The following is a 16,523-nucleotide window of genomic DNA, read 5'->3' on the forward strand; positions in this document are numbered from 1 at the left end:
GAAAGCCTGTGCGCAGCAGTGAAGACCCAATGCAGACAAAAATACATAATTAATTTTTAAAAGTTAATCTTTAAAAAAGGAGAAGAAACCTAGGGTTGCATTTTAGTTCTCCCACCTTGAAGATGTGTGAGTTTGTTTCATCATGTTGTAGCTCTTGTCTACCTCAAAGGGTTCATGTGAGGAATACATGTAATAATATGTGTGAATTGTTATTGTTAGCATACAATCTATGGATGATGGCACTAGAAATTAGGCTCTTATCTTACCTTAATATTGTTGAGTTGGACCTGAAGTTTCTTGGTAGAATTTATTGAATAGTCACTGAAACTTTCAACCCAGGCTTTACAAAGGTCCCTAGAAGTTTTAATTTAAGCCATACCTTTGTTTGCTGGTAGCCATACTGTTTAATTGCTCTGAAAGTCCTGAAGATCAAATATTCTTGAAAATATACTTATTTTTTATATATTACAGTACACTATAAAAGAAATGAAACAGGTCACACATCTGTTTATTTTATAGCCACATCATGTTGGTTGACTTAAAAATAAGTCAACCAACTGAAATGTAATATTTGTGAAGAAAGTTGTATATGTCCTCTTATAATTTTGAAAAGTTAGAAAGGAAAACTATTCTGGATCCAGGTGTGTAGTGGAGAAACTGTGTTCTTAGACTGAGGAGCTAGTAGATGGGCTTGCAGAGAGAGACCCTCAGAGGAAGGTGGACTCTGCCTTTGGAGAAAGCAGTTGGCAACTGTGTGTCACAACAACCCCACAACAGGATTTTATACTTCAGGCAATAGATGTTAGACAACCCCAGCCAAGGGAAACTAAGAGTTATCGGTTTAAATTCATGAAGTGACAAAAACATTTCTGGAAAAAAGAATTAAACCTTTTTTCCTTAATAGCAGACTAGAAAAAATGAAGGTCAGGAATACTCATGGACCCTGAGGCAGGCCAGATGTAGAGGGAAAACCAGCACCTTTTGGTTGATACTTTATGCTTCCTGTACGTTGAATTTAGCCTTTTTAGTAAGAACTTACGTTCTGTTTAATTTTTGTTCTTACTCAGGTATTATTTTTTTATGATAAGTATAAACTTTATTATTTTCTTAATAAAGACCAATTTTTATGTATAAAACCTCAAGTGGGCCAATATTTATTTTATTCTGTTTAAAAAATGTGAATTGAGAGTAACCACTCAGCAAAGAGCATTGTGCTAGTCCAGAGATTCATCATAGCATGAGTGCTTCTGGAACAGTTCAGTCTAACAGCTGTTAGGCGGGGGTGAGCAGGACTGAAGAGGAAGGCGAGGTGGCGGAGTTGGAGTGGGGCAGGCTGGCAGGGGAAGTCGGAGTCTGAGTAGGGTAGGGCATCCGTGTGAGGGTGGGGGAACTGTGGTAGCATCAGGAGATTGTGTACCTATGGGGAGAATGACCCAGTAAGTACATAAATTAATAATGGTTTTATAGTATTTAAGAAGAAAGTTAGAAATGTAGAAAAGGAGAAAAATGGAATGAACCATATGATATTAGAATGGAATTGGAGGTATTGATGTGAACTCATTGTTTCATACACACACATATGCATGCACACACACGCACACACGCATCTTCTAGCTTCCTAGCCCTGACCACCGAGAGAGCCCCAGAGCACTGACATCCCAGTCACAGCAAGCACACCAAGTGGCCAGATCTTAATTTCTAAGTACCATCCTCTACTAAAAGGAACCATGATGGTTTGGAGAAATGACTGATACCAGGACTGGGCCAGGGAAAGTATAAGAGAAGCCTGGAATATCTTATTGTCCTAGGATGTAGGAAGTGCTCAAAGGATGGTGGGAACATGACGACATAGCAGCCTCTTTGAAGGAATGAACATGAACGTGGGACAATTTGAACTTCAAAATAGATGATGTTAGTAGAGTATTATAACCCATTGAATAAAATAGGATCCTTGAGTCCATACTAATATATCAGTGGATAAATAAATTGAGAGAAGTGGATGCTGACTAGTGAAAGTAGAAAGAAGATTTACATTAGAAAATCATCATTTGGCAACGATTACAGTAGTAACTAAGCCAAGAAACATCTATGCATATTGAAACTAAGTGGGTGAAAGTTTGATGAGGACAAAATATAGTCTCAAAGAAGTACCTACTACAAAGTATTTACGTACTAAGAAAAAAGGGTAACTTGAAGAAACCTGGGAGATAACATCTTAGTCCAATTATCAAAGTTAACCTTACCAGAAAAGAGACAAAAGAAATTGTGACCACTTTATAGGAAGGCATGGAAGAACCAAATATCACTTCTCAGACATTACTGTCAAAGATATATAACCTGAGTTATGTAGCAGGCAGGCTCACTCAAATTGAGGGACATTCTACAAATGACTGGGATGCAGTTTTTAAAAGTGTCAAGGGCTTGGATGTTGCAGAAAGCCTGGGGAACTATTCCATGTTGAAGGAGACTAGAGACACAGAGAACTAAATGTTTCAGTCTGCACTGGATCCTTTTGCTATGAAGAACATTATTGGAACAACTGGTGAAAATTGAATAGGGTCTGATATTAGATGATAATGAGGTATCAATGTCTATTTCCTCATTTTGATGGTTTTATTGTAGTTATGTAGAAGAAGATCTATGTCTGGAGGAAGTTTATGCAAAATTGTTGAGGGGTTATATGGTAGCATGTTGGTAACTTTAAAATGGTTTAGGAAAAAACAATTTCTGTACTGTGTTTGCAACGTTTTTGTAATTCTGAAATAATTTCAAAATAAAAATTACCTTTAGAATGAAAAAAATGAATAAGAAGAGCCCTCTGCCTTCAGGGAGGCTACTGTATAGTTGAAGGGCCAGGACAACAAAGATGAAGTTAGCAGAGTGCAGAGGGAGGCAGTCTGGTGACATGGTTACCCCATGGGCTTTGGAGCCAAGCAGCCCATCTTCAATAGTAGCCCTGCCATTACCAGCCAGGAGGCCTTAGGGGGATGGCATAAAGTTTGGGGGACTCAGGTTTCTCCTCTATGAGAGGGGAATGATAACATTATAACCTTATAGGTAATATGACGTTTATAGAGCACAGGGCAAGTGCATAATAAATGGTAGCAGTTATATTATTATGATTAGTTATTGGTGATTAAGCTCATGGTTATTTTTAGTTAGAGAGCTGCATCTAAATTCTGGCTCTGCCACTTTCTATGTGACCTTGAGCAAGTTCTAAGGCTCAGGTTCTCCATTGAAAACAGAAATAATTAACATGTTAATAAAAGCCAGTAACAGAGTAGGTATGAGAATTACATAAGATAATACAAAATGCTTAGCACATTATAATCAGTTTATAAATGTGAGTTATTGCCACATAAATACAAGATGAAATATAATAAATTCTATCAGATAAATTAAAAGCATGTGGCAGTTCTGAGGAGAAGGAAAAACCATCTGGTTGGAAGGAGGAGAAGAACACCAGGCTGTAGAATTCTCTGGAACAACTGAGAAGTTTTTACTCTAGTTAAGAGGTGCGAAGGCTAGAAGTAGGAAAGGGTAAAAAGGAGTATGGTGGTCAAGGGAAAAACAGGAGTCAACAGTGATCTCTCAGCATTAATAGACAACATGTAGCCAAGAAAGAAGAGCCAGTGTGGGGAAAAGACATTGGATTAAAGTGTTGAGGGGATGCTGGCAGGCAATGAAAATGGCTCTAGAGAGAAATTTCTTCTCTAGAGCAAAGGAGACTGGAGTGAGCGAGCGTAGAGGCTGAGCTGATGAAGGAAGTCTATGAATGAATGAGGTTTCCAAGGAAGCGTGCTCCATAGAGAGAAGGAAGGAGGAGCCAGGGACAGAAACAAGGAAAGTGCCTTCACTTAGGGAGGGAGAGGCGAAGGTGGGAGGGTTGGGGAGTGTGAGGGTGGGGAAGAGAGAGAGACGGTGAATGAGTCAGGAAGATTCTGGGTAGGAGACAAGGGAGTAGCTTGCTTCAGAGAAAGAAGGCAGAGGGTTGAAAAGAATAAAGGCTGGGGAAAAGATATTGTATTAGTGGACTTCCCTGGTGGCGCAGTGGTTAAGAATCCGCCTGCCAATTCAGACGACATGGGTTCGAGCCTTGGTCCGGGAAGATCCCACATGCCGTGGAGCAACTAAGCGTGTGTGCCACAACTACTGAGCCTGCACTCTAGAGCCCACGAGCCACAACTACTGAAGCCCGTGTGCCTAGAGGCCGTGCTCTGCAACAAGAGAAGCCACCACAATGAGAAGCCCGCGTACCGCAACGAAGAGTAGCCCCCGCTCGCCGCAACTAGAGAAAGCCCGTGAGCAGCAACGAAGACCCAAGGCAGCCGAAAATAAATAAATAAATTTATTTAAAAAACCCAAGGTACTGTATTAGTTTTAGGTCATTGCTGAGTTACAAGAATGTAGAGTAGAAGCCAGCCTCCAAGGGGTTAAGTGGCAAGGAGGGCATATCCGGGTAAAGGGGCAGGACTTTGAGGAGACTTTTTGAGGAAATTCTAAAGCCAAGGCAGACATATCAAGAAGCAGATTAGCTGTCAGTTTCAAGACCCTCACTTGCCCAGACCTTTCCCAGGCCCTAGGATGTACTAGCAGCGCCTTCCTATGGTTATGTAATCTGTAAAACTTACACATGTAAGATGTTCGACTTAGTCTGTTCAGGCTGCTTTAACAAAGTTCCACAGACTGGGTGGCTTAAATAACAGAAATGTATTTATCACAGTTCTGAAGGCTGGGAAGTCTGGTGTCACAGTGCCAGCGTGGTCAGGTAGAGCCCTCTTCCTGGTTTGCAGGCAGTGTCTTCTCTCCCTATGTCCTCACAAGGTGGGGGGAGTGGGGAGTTGGAGGAGAAAGGGAGAAAGATCCTCTTATATAAAAGCATTAGTTTCATCAGGAGGTCCCCACCCTCATGACCTAATCTAGCCCTAATTACTCCCAAAGGACCAGTCTCCAAATACCATGATATTGGGGATTAGGCTTTCAACATATGAATTTTGGAGGAAGACAAACATTCAGTCCATAGCAATATTTAAGTGCAGTCAGTTAAGACTACTGTATCTTTCTATTCAGGCCCTCCTTTACTCACAGTTCCCCTGTGGTTGTGAATGGCATTTGAGTATCTGCTTAGGGAACTAGAGTTAGGGTTTAAGGGGGATACATTGTGTGGTTCACATAGAGTTAATATATAGTTAAGCTACTACTAATAGTCTTGGGAGTTCTCCCTCCACCACTGGGGCTGACTCATCCAGCAATGACACCAAGTGTGAATGTGTCTTTTGACACCTGGCATTAGGAAAAATGTGGAGGAGAAAAGGTTTGAAATGTACAGAGCCAGAAGCTAGTGTGTGAAACGTCCTTTTAATTATGAGATATGTAAAATTGCAAGAAGAGGATCTGGCTCTTGTCAAGGCCCAGTCAAAATGCAAATTCTTTCCTATCAGATAAGGTAACCTAAAATTCATAATATACCACTGTGATGAGACATCAAAGGCAAACTGGTTAATGGGTGTTGTCAGTTCAAAGAAGATTTAAGATAAGTCATAGCACACACACACACACACACAAAATTTAAAATGTTCTAAATTTTTTAGCTCACAAATGAAGGAAATTTGATGAGATTTTTATAAATTTGAGGGAAAAAATTCTACAGATTTACATATTACCAATAATGGTGTGGGAAGCTAAAACTTTTCTAAACTATAAAAATGAACACATTTTAAAAAAATTAACAATGCTGAAAAACAGATTGAATCCTTGCCAAATAAAGAAGCAATCAAAGAGAATGCAGGTAAAAAACGAGGGAGGAAATGTTGTAGAGGCCAGACAGTTAATAAATTAAAATATTACATTATTTTTTAATTGTAGTATTTTTTTAAATTATAATTTGTTGCATTTTTTCTCATTCTAAATAAATATTCACTTGTGTACTTAACTTTTTATTTATAAGTTTGAATTCTTTATTTTAAAGAGCCCTCCTGCACCCAAATTGTATAACCTGCAGGCCCCGCAAAACCTGGATCCCCCCTCATATAACAGCAGGGTTTTTTTCTGAAGGTTTACTCATGTTTGAACAGAAATAGCTAGGATGTCAGCTTTTGGCTAAAATAGGTATTAAATATTTCATTAATAGTAATTTTTAGACTAGGGATGACTTGAGCATTTTGTATGCAGAAGGGAAGGAGCTATCTGTAAGGGAAAGATGGAAATACCACGATAACAGGGACACTTGTTGGAGCAGATCTCATTTTGTGGAAAGGAATAGATTAGAGTAGAGAGAACAGCTTTCAAAGGAAGGTACAGACAGCAGTGAAGAAGGAAAGAGAGGGAGTGGACTCTGAATTAGTGTGGAGGTGTGTTGGGGGAGTTCTAGTCCCGTGACCTGAATCTTCTAGCTCATGAAGGAGGCCAGGTTATCACCTCAAGTACCAAGGGAGGGTGGTTTGAAGGGTTTCCAAAGCCTGAGCATGTCACTAAGAACTGTTTTGCAAAATGAAACTGTGAAACAGCAGTGATGGACCTGCTCTCATCCAAACTCTGCCTATTAGTCCCAAGACACTGCACCCAGAGACCATCCCACGGTCTTGACAGTATCTGTCTAAGGCGAAGACAGAGTTTGGGGATAGCCCTATACTTTTACCTATTCTAGTGTCAGACTGATCAGAGGGTAAATCTGAGGTAATAACGCAAGGTTGGTAAGGAGACGGTCAGGTGGGGAACTTGAGTTGTTGCCTAGAGGAAAGACACAGGGTTTATTTATATATGGCCTTATTCCACACAGGATATAAGGCAGCTTACAAGAATGCATGCAGTAAAATAGCAAGATGTGGTCCATAAATAAAAAATCAAGGCTGGCAAAAGCATAAAATATGGAAGAGAAGACTTCAGATGTGGCTTGTCAGGGGTCTTCAGGTGACTGAAATGTTGCCATGTGGATGCACGTTTAGGGTTATTTGGTTCAAGATCGGGGGGAAGAGATACAGTGAGGGCAGAACTTTCTAAGAAGTGCAGCTGCTTCACAATGGAATGGAGGTCACAAGCTCTTCCTCCATCACAAGACGCATTTAAACAGAGCTAGATAGCTCCTTTTTGGCCTGCTATGAGATCCAGCTTATGCAGTGGGTAGACTGGCCCCTGACATGCACTTAAGGTCAGCATGTAATGATTGTATGAAAGGAACGGTTCTAAACAATGCACTATAAGGAATGAACTATTCTAAAATACTCCACACAGTAATAAAAACTTGTCAACAGTCATACTGAGTATTTGTATGACCTGCAGTATTGTTGCCCACCTTTGAGTGCCCTTGTAAATTGTAATCCCAAAATTTCCAAAGCAGAAATGAGTAAGCTCCAAATGGGAGGAGGGGTGGAGTGAGAGGTTCGTGGGTTATATCAGCTTCATCGTTCTCCTACTCTCTGAGTCGCCATTGGCAGTTTGCAGAGCTAGTGGTATCCCTCCACACAACATTCAACAACAATGGCTCTTGTTTCCTATCATCTGTCAAGCCCAGTGCTAGACCCTGGGGAGAAATAGTATGCCAAAAAGACATAGTCCCAGCTTCTACGGTGATTGTTGCTTAGTGGGAAAATGGCATTATAAAGTCTGATAGGCATTGTGAAGAAAGAGAAAAGTACTCTAGGAGAGTGGATAGCTGTAATACCTGCTATAGCATGAAAGAAGGCCATGTTTTTGTATCATCAGATATAGGAAAGTGTGGGGCAGGGATGGGAGTTCAGAGCAAAGGTGTTTCAGGCTGAGGGGATGATGTGAGCAAAGGCTAAGAAACATGAGGGAGCATTTGAGGAATTGCATGGCCAGAGTGGCATGAGTCCAGGAGGGAGGATCCAGGCTGTGCTCAGAGGACGTTTATAGTCATCCTAATGGTGAGGGAGGCCCTTTGGTTTTACCGGGGGAGAAATCGATCATATTGGTGTTTTGCTGTTTTGTGTGTGTGTGTATGAAATCATTTTAGCTTTAGTGCAGGGTTTAGATTGGGGAGTGGGGCAAGAATAGACATAGGGAGACCATTCTGTAGGCTGCATGAGTACTCAGGGTGAGAGATGGCAGTGATTTGGGCAAGGATTGTGGTGGCAAAGATGGAGAGAAGTGAAGCTTTCCTAAAAGTGAGTGTGAGATAAGAATGGGCAGGATTTGGTGATGGATTAGATGGGAGGTAAAGGTGAAAGAGAGGAAGTGTTATCAAAGACGACTCCAGCAACTCGGCAGATGAGTGTTCCATTCACTGAAAGGGTGCATCGTTAGGGCTGGTCTGAGACACTGGCTGAAAGGAAACAGAGATCTTCTCACCTTACCTGGTTCAGGGTTAGAAAAGGCAGCCAGTTCAACTGGCTCAAATTCAGTTCAACTCAGTGCCATTCCATCCTATCCAGTTCAGTTAGATTCATCTTACGGAGCAGCTACGAAATATGGCTCCGTGAGTGATCCAGACAAGTATGAGTGGCTTTCAAGGTGGTCGCATGGTCATCTCTTGTACTGGCCACATAACCAGTGGCTGTCCACATAACCAAAGCTCCCCACACAAAGTGCAAAGTGCCTACAGAGAAGAGATGAAATGTTGCCAGACTACAGCAGTTAGTGCCCCCTACAGAAGTCTCGACTGACTTCCAAGAGGATTGGACTTTTTCTAAAAATGGAGATAAGACTCTATAGGGTGCCTTTGAGGTTATTGGGCAAGGGGTGAGATGAACATGGAAGAACCTCCAATTTCCCTTTGTTGCTCTACACTGACCAAGCCCTGGGGATTGGAGTATGTATACTTGTTCTTAGTGCTGATTCCCTCTCAGGCTGCTAGGTGCTTCCTGAGGGATCCTGTGCTTGTGTCCTCACTTCCATGGATAGTAACTAATCTCTAATGATCCCATCTGTATTTTACAACAGCTAATTGAAAAGTGTCTGATAGCTGGGAATTTCCTGACAAGGGTGGTGGGCAAATCTAGTCTATGTATTGAGCATCTGGGGATGCTGGTTCTAGCCGCATCACTGCCCAAGGTTACAAGTGGAAAGCGGGAGCCCCAGCTTCCTCTCTCCACCTCCAGCCATGTCAGGCAGTCTTATGCCCCTTCCTCATGACCCCTAATGTTCCATCTCCCAAAATGCCACTAACACCCCCCCTCCAGACTCCACTCAGAATCTCAGGGTAAATACCATTGTCTAAATACAAATACTTTGGGGAGAACTCATGTACTTTATCTAATTCTGGGTCTTAATAATACTGACTAACCCTTGCACACTCAACTCCACTTTCAAAATGTGTTTCTCTAAGTGTTTCATTTAATGCCCATACAACTTTGTGGGGTATTATCATTATAATCATCCCCAGGAGGGCTAAGCTACTTACCCAAAGTCAGACCCCTATGTAGCGGATGAGCTGGGACTCTGCATTTCATGCTCTCACCCCTCTACCAGTTGTTCCCTCTGAATAAAGCAAACAGATCTGTGTTGGGAGGGGGAGCTTGAAAATGTGAGGAGAGGATTTTCCCATTATCCCTTGAAGTCACACGACAAGCAGCTGTCAAGTTCTCCCCACTTAATGGTAGTCCAGCTGCCAGCACAATGGCTAAGAGTACAGGATGTAAAGGGAGATAGTCCTGTATTTGAATACTGACCTTTAACCTCCTGTATGTGACCTTGAGCAAATTATTACAAACTGGGACAGTACAAAAAGGGACAGCCATCATAGGGCTTTGTAAGGAATAAGTGAATTAACATATATGTATACATATACATATAGATATACACACAAATACATATATGCCATAGTTTCTGAAACATAGTAAATCCTTTAAAAGTATTATTGTGGTGGCAGTGTTTTTGTAGTTTTATTCCAGAGCCCAACTTTCAAGTTGACCTCAATTTGAACAGGGGAGGCAAATAACTTTGAAGTGCTTTTTTGCTCCAGGTTGATTGGAAATGGCTGACTAGAATATTGTGTTGAGAAGGATTCTGAGGTTTACTCTGAGATCAGCCGAAATTAATTAGTGTTCCTATATGTGAGCTGTGTAATTTCGCCCTTTCTTGAGACTCATTTGCAGCATCTGTCAGTCTGTGCCTTTGCTTCTCAATCTGATTGTCTGCCTTAAGCATTTGCTCATTTTTTTTTGTCAGGACCAGTCCAACTATGTTCAGACTAAGTGCAGTTTCCAGCTCACAGGGGCACTGCCTGCTTGGGTGAGAGCAAAGAGTTTAATGAACAGGAGCTATGTATGGATGGGTTCTGACAAGAGGGGTTAGCAGGCTGTGGATTCAAAAATAACTACACTGCAGCAACTCTGGGTGAGCAACACATGCTATATATTTCCATCCAAATAAAAGGCATTTATTTTGAAGACTCTGGAACAGCTGTAACTTGAGATTCCCACAAATGCTTGGAAAACTGTCAGTCCTTTCTGAGTGGCAGTAGATATAGAAGCAAGAATGCCAGTAAGAATGTAAAACTGATTCTGAGAAACAGGGCCTGGATTAGCCTTCCAAGAAGCCAGCATTCTTTAGCACTGATCTGGCTTTCAAGTGCTTTGGGGACAGTATTTTTATGAAGCTTACTGATTAAACATTTGCTGATCTCTCTCCTGGAAGAATTAGAGATATACAATAATTATTATGAATGATCTCTTAGAGTAGGGCTTATCAAATATTCCATTCTGTGATCTGCAGAGAATTCTAACAGTGTGCTATGTTTTTCTTTTGCTTCTACCAAATTCATCAATGTCTCAGGTCATTATTTGTCTGATCACAACAACATGCATTCATGAATATGTATCACCTAAAATCCTGCAATTTTATGTGTTAATTTGCTCATGTCTTTAGGTGTTTATAGCAATTAAATGAGACCTTGATAAATTTAGAGGAAATAAAAAAAGCTTTGATATTATGAGTGCTTATGTGATTGAACTGCAGGCTCTGAGATAAATTATATTTTGTGCAACTATTAACTCATTTATTGGTTTATTAAATATTTTCCCATTTGGTTACATTTCTTCTTAGGAAATAAGCGGTCTCTTCTTTTATTTTTTTTTATTTTTATTTTTTTTGCGGTACATGGGCCTCTCACTGTTGTGGCCTCTCCCGCTGTGGAGCACAGGCTCCGGCCGCGCAGGCTCAGCGGCCATGGCTCACGGGCCCAGCCACTCCGCGGCACATGGGATCTTCCCGGACCGGGGTACGAACCCGTGTCCCCTGCATCGGCAGGCGGACTCTCAACCACTGCGCCACCAGGGAAGCCCAAGCAGTCTCTTCTTGACTGCATTGTTTGACCCTCTTCTTTTGTTCATTTTAGCTTGTGAATGCAACTAATCCTTAACATGGCTAATGTGAATTAGGTGTACTGTCCTATTGGGTATCTATCAGGGAGTCTGGAAATTTATTTGCAGTGGGTCAGGGCAGCCACAGGGCAGGCTGCTCAGGGGTCAGAGTTCTGTCACAGTCCCACCAAGTAGGAGGGGACCCAGGTGGAGAAGGGATCCAGTGATAGCAGAGGTCACCAGTGGAGAAGGGGCCAGTGACAAAGATTTCTGGCTACCTGAGAAAGAAAAGCTGGGAGTTGCGACAGCCCTGCCAAGCACAGTGGTGGGTAATTACAATGGTGGTGTTCCAAAGGTAGGGCTTGGTAGCATAGGGATTTGAAATGGGGTCCAGAGAAAAAGCACCATCCTGGGAACTGGGACATGCCAGGGTGGAAATGGCACGAAGGTCCAAAGGAATGAGAGTGGCAGTAACTTGGTCCCAGTCTACAACTCCAGGAAGGGATGGGGTGGGGTTGCCAGATTTAACAAATAAAGATACAGGACATCGAGTTAAATCCAAATTTCAGATAAACGAAGAGTACTTTTAGAACCAGTATGTCCCATGCACTATCTGGGCATACTCATACTAAAAATTAATTTATTGTTTATCTGAAATTCAGATTTACCTAGGCATCCTGTATTTTATCTGGCAGCCCTAGGTGTGTATAGGGGACACTGGTCAGCACTTGTGTGCTTGAGGAAGCCTCACTTATCTGGGAATGACGGTGGGGCTGGCTGGAGGGAGGCTGGCGGTGGGGAGAGTGAGATGGAGCAGGTCTAACATGTGTCTATGTGTGTGACAGAGAGAGAAAGAAAGAGGGACTAAGAGACTAATCCTGAATAATTATATGTTGGCTTTAAGACCCACTTATTTCCATAATTTCTCATTACTTTTTTGGGGGGAGGGGTTTGTTTTGCTTTGCAAGCACAAAGTTGCACTTGGCCTTTGTCAGAGACAGGATATTTGTTGGTTTGTAACATGAAACTGGCAAAGCTGTGTATACCCAAAGCAGTGCCATCTCATTGAGAATGAAAATTTCAATCCTCCAAAACGGTTGTCTAGATTACAGTGAACACATGAATATTTGGAAACATCTGGATGATTGCTATCCTTTGCATAAAAAGCCACATGACTGACTATATTTTTCCATTTTTACCCAGATACTTTGGAATAATGTAGACAGCCGAAGGGGCTCATCTCCAAGAGAGAATACATAATCATCATGAGGTAGGAAATTTTCAAAACCACTTCTTGACTTTTTTCAGTCTTTTTGATTTGCCTTTATGCCTTCTAATTATTTTATTGACCTTTGGTTCCTACTCTACCCCCTGCCCAGTGCCAAGCACAGTGCTTGGCACAGAGTAGATGCTGAATAAACTTTTTAAATGAATACATGGTTTAATGTATATATTATTCTTAAATAATTTAACCTCCAGTACAGAGATTATACTAAGGATTGAAAAACGATTTATTTAAAAAGGAAGAGAACACATATGATTGACTGCACACTATGAGACAGGAACTTGGCCAGACAATATATATTATGTGTCTATGTACATATACACACATGTATGTAGAGATATATATATATACTGTTGCAGTCACCTTGTGAGTAACATTAGTAGGGCCATTATACATTTGCATAGACACAGAGGTCGAGTGGATTGTGAAGATCCTCTTCTAATAAGAAGTAGGGCAGGGATATGAACCCTCATCTGTCTGAACTGAAATTGATTCCACTGATTCCATGCAGACTTCCTGGACTAATCTCAAGTCATTGTTCGTTTTTTGGGAGGTCTCATTTCACTTTGAGAATTTGATGAAAGCAAGATTCCTCTCCCAGAAACATGAACGTAGAAAGGACTATTCCCGATTTACGAGCCCTGTGGGTTCATCAAGCATCCCGGATTAAGGACTTCATGATTAGGATTCAGATTTCTTCCCACGGAGTCAGGGCTGAAGATTGGAATCAGCCTGAAACTGGTGTGATCACAGCCCAGTTCTCTGACAGCCTGTCCACGAACCTTCCCTCGTGGAGGAGAAAGGATCACTTATCTTCTTTTCATACAAGATCTGCTCAACCCTCAGAGAGCTAACGTGCTTCTTTCATTCCTGTTGGGATTACATAGTTCTACCAGTAAATGTATATACTATACTTTATATTCAATATATTAATATTCAAAAAATATAGATTTTCTAATTCCTACCTTTCCTCATTTAGTAATTAGAAAATTAATAGATAATAGTCACCCAAATAAAATTGTGTCAGGTGCCAGAAGCACAGCAGTGAACAAAACAAATGTAGTCCCTGCCCAGAGGCAGAGTCAGCATGAAGCTAAAGATTAAGCTTTGTGTCCCCACCAGCTCAGCCCCTTTTGAGGTCCCGGGAGAGGCCTGAGGAAAGTGTTCACACAATTGATTATAAGTTTTTTGTAAAATGTGCACAGTAAGGTACTTTTGTATTGTTTTTCTTAAAGAGCCAGTCCCCTCCCCCAAGGGTAGAAGCTCAGGGGCCTACATCTGCCCCATCGCTATCCTCATGGAGCTTAGAGAGGAAGGGTTGACAGTTGATGGATGAGTAGTTGCAAGACTGATGGATCTCAGGGTTGGGGGAGGGCTGGGTAGCCACTGCAAGGGGATTTAGTCTTTTGGCAGGTGACCATTTAAGCTGAGACCTGAAGGATGAATGTTTGGTTTTGTTTGTGTGTCAAGGAAGGAGCTTCATTAACAGGTGGGGAGGACTGTGGGTGACAAGGCCCTGGGCCAGGAGGGGTCAGGGCTGGTTTGAGGCCTGTACTGGGCACCCCATGGCTGGTGGGCATGGAGAGTGAGGGGAGAGCGATGGGTGAGGAAGCTGAATAGAAGAGTGAGCAGTTTCCCTGGGACCCTGCAGGGCCTGTTAAGCGTTTTGAACTTTATTCTAAGGATGGTGAGAAGCTGCTGAAAGGGAGTTACATGATCAGATTTGCATGCTAAGAAAACACTCTGGTTGTAGGGTGGAGAATAGATTTTTTTATTTTGTTTTGTTTTGTTTTGAACTTCTAGAAACACTGCCTGGATCACAGCTGTGACTTGATAAACAAGTGAAATATTCCTTGGTGAGGTGAGGGGAAATAATTCTCTCAAAGGCCATACACCTCAGTATGTGAGAGGACAGAACACCCCAGCCAGCATCTGACATACTGAATCAGAAGGACAGGTGAATCAGGGCAACAGGGAACAAGCTGGGACATCTGTGCTGTTGGTGGGTGTGTGTAGTGTGTGGCTTTTCTGGCACCCTTCATTCTTTCTCCATCACAGTTGACATCAGGTTGGAAGCAGTGAGGATTGAGGGAGACTATAGAAAACCAAACATCTCGAATCAACAGCTTGTGATGAGGATAAAGGTGGTGTCAATGCTAGTGTCAAAAATCATGACGCTCTTTAAGAAGCCTTTAGAGCAAAAGTGAGCTTGTGTGTGGAAGGGCCAATAAAAACCGGTTAATCTAGCAGACTTCATTCAGCAGATTTCCAAACTTCACCAGGCCGGTTGCTCTCACCTCTTCCCAATAGCTTCCTCGATTCCTTACCTGGTTAGGCTGTTTTTGCTCCAGACTTTGCTCTCCTACTCTTCCTCTGGAATTGTTCATAGTTTGTTACTATCAGAGAGAAACCCTGATATTCGCTTTGTCCAGCGGTGACTCAGCCTGTGAGATACTATTGCATGGGATGTGACAGAAAGATGCCTCACAGATTGGAGTTGCACAAGGGTCTGAAGACATTGTTTGGGGACCTGCATCCTAGCCCTCCTCGACAGCACAAAATCAGTTCAGCAAAATTCAGCCACTGAAGTCCAGCTCAGTGGGCCTGGCTGAACAAGGAGCATGGTAATAATTCTTAACAGGGTGTATTTATCAAGTGAAGGAATTATAGAATACATTTCAGATGAAAAAGAAGTGTTCACGCTTCAAGGGTAATGATCACTTGTCCATAAAACTAATAGATATACATTTGGTTTGTGATGATGCTAGATAAATAAGAAGTTAAGACATTTTCAGAATGACAATAGTGTTTCTTATCTGCCTGCATTAAATCAAGCTCAAGAAACTAATGCAGACTCCACATTGCCTATAGTCTAATACAAACTATCAGCATCTAGGGTTAAAAAACTTCTGGGAAGTCAGGAGTAAGGCTGTCAGTGTTCCCACCATCTATCAATCTGGAAAGCTTTTCCTAGTTTTTCTATTTGGGGGAGGCATTTTAGATTTGTGTACCTGTCAACCTGAGCGAGGGATAGAAGAAGAAAGTCAAAGGAAGGAAAAGGAGCCGATGGTCACTGTCCTTGGGGGTGAGGCGGCGGCGATGGGGAGAGCAAAGACTGGGGAACTGGAAGGGCATGGTGGGGAAGGGCGGTGTGGGGAAAGGAAGCTAACCAGAGGCTGCTGTCAGCTCTAACCTGTTTCCTTCACCCCCGAGGAACTACCCCTTTCCCTGATCGCAACAACAATGACGCTGCCTTGGAGCTGCTTTGCAGCCAACCCACACTGAATGATAGCTGTCCCTGCCGTTTTCTTAAATGTCACCGGAGGAAGACATTTTCTCTCCCCTGGAGTACACATGCTCTGCTCATGGATAAGTGGACACTTGATCCCATTTTCACACTTTCCAAAAATGGGTCACCAATGAGTCACAATTTTGTCAACTTCTCTGATATGAGAAGCCATACATGGAAGTATACAGAAATGATTTCTTTAATGTGATGTCCTTTCTATGTGGCAGTAAAATGACTTTCCTACCATCAGGAGAAACGTGTGCTCTGAATTATTTTTATAGCCATAAAGGCAGATCTGTAAAATGCTGTCTGTACCTGATAGCTCTGCTTTTATTGATTCTATTCAGAATTATATCATTCCTTGAAATGTTGGGGAATGGGAAAAGAGAACAAGTATATGTTGGTGGTCTGTGAGTGCTTTACAGAATTAGTTGGTGTGAATTATAATTCCTGAACCCTGTTGTCCAAGCAATATAACTTTTCACATATTCTAAAATAGCTTAATTCCTATTTTGGGCCCCTGTCTAGTGCCAAGAACTTAGTCTCAGTTAATTCAGAGCTTCTGACCCCGTTTTCCTTGGAGTGATATCTAAGCTCTTGAGGACCAATTGCTGATATATTTCCAGCATGGGGCTCTTGGATGTTGGAGAGGGGTTTGGTGTTCAGTCCTCAGCACCGTATAAGTCCTACC

The 16,523-nt window shown here is 42.0% G+C and overlaps 1 long non-coding RNA gene across 1 annotated transcript in view; it reads left to right on the plus strand.

The window, feature by feature from the left end:
- Positions 1–16,240, plus strand: part of LOC116753103 — a 119,856-nt gene extending 103,616 nt beyond the window's left edge. The window contains exons 2-3 of the long non-coding RNA XR_004349682.1: positions 12,462–12,528; positions 14,347–16,240. This is a non-coding gene — a long non-coding RNA (uncharacterized LOC116753103). The remainder of the gene's footprint in view (positions 1–12,461; positions 12,529–14,346) is intronic.
- The last annotated feature ends 283 nt before the right edge of the window (positions 16,241–16,523 follow it).

Source organism: Phocoena sinus, chromosome 4 (assembly GCF_008692025.1).
Source record: "Phocoena sinus isolate mPhoSin1 chromosome 4, mPhoSin1.pri, whole genome shotgun sequence".
In the NCBI taxonomy this organism is placed as follows: domain Eukaryota; kingdom Metazoa; phylum Chordata; class Mammalia; order Artiodactyla; family Phocoenidae; genus Phocoena; species Phocoena sinus.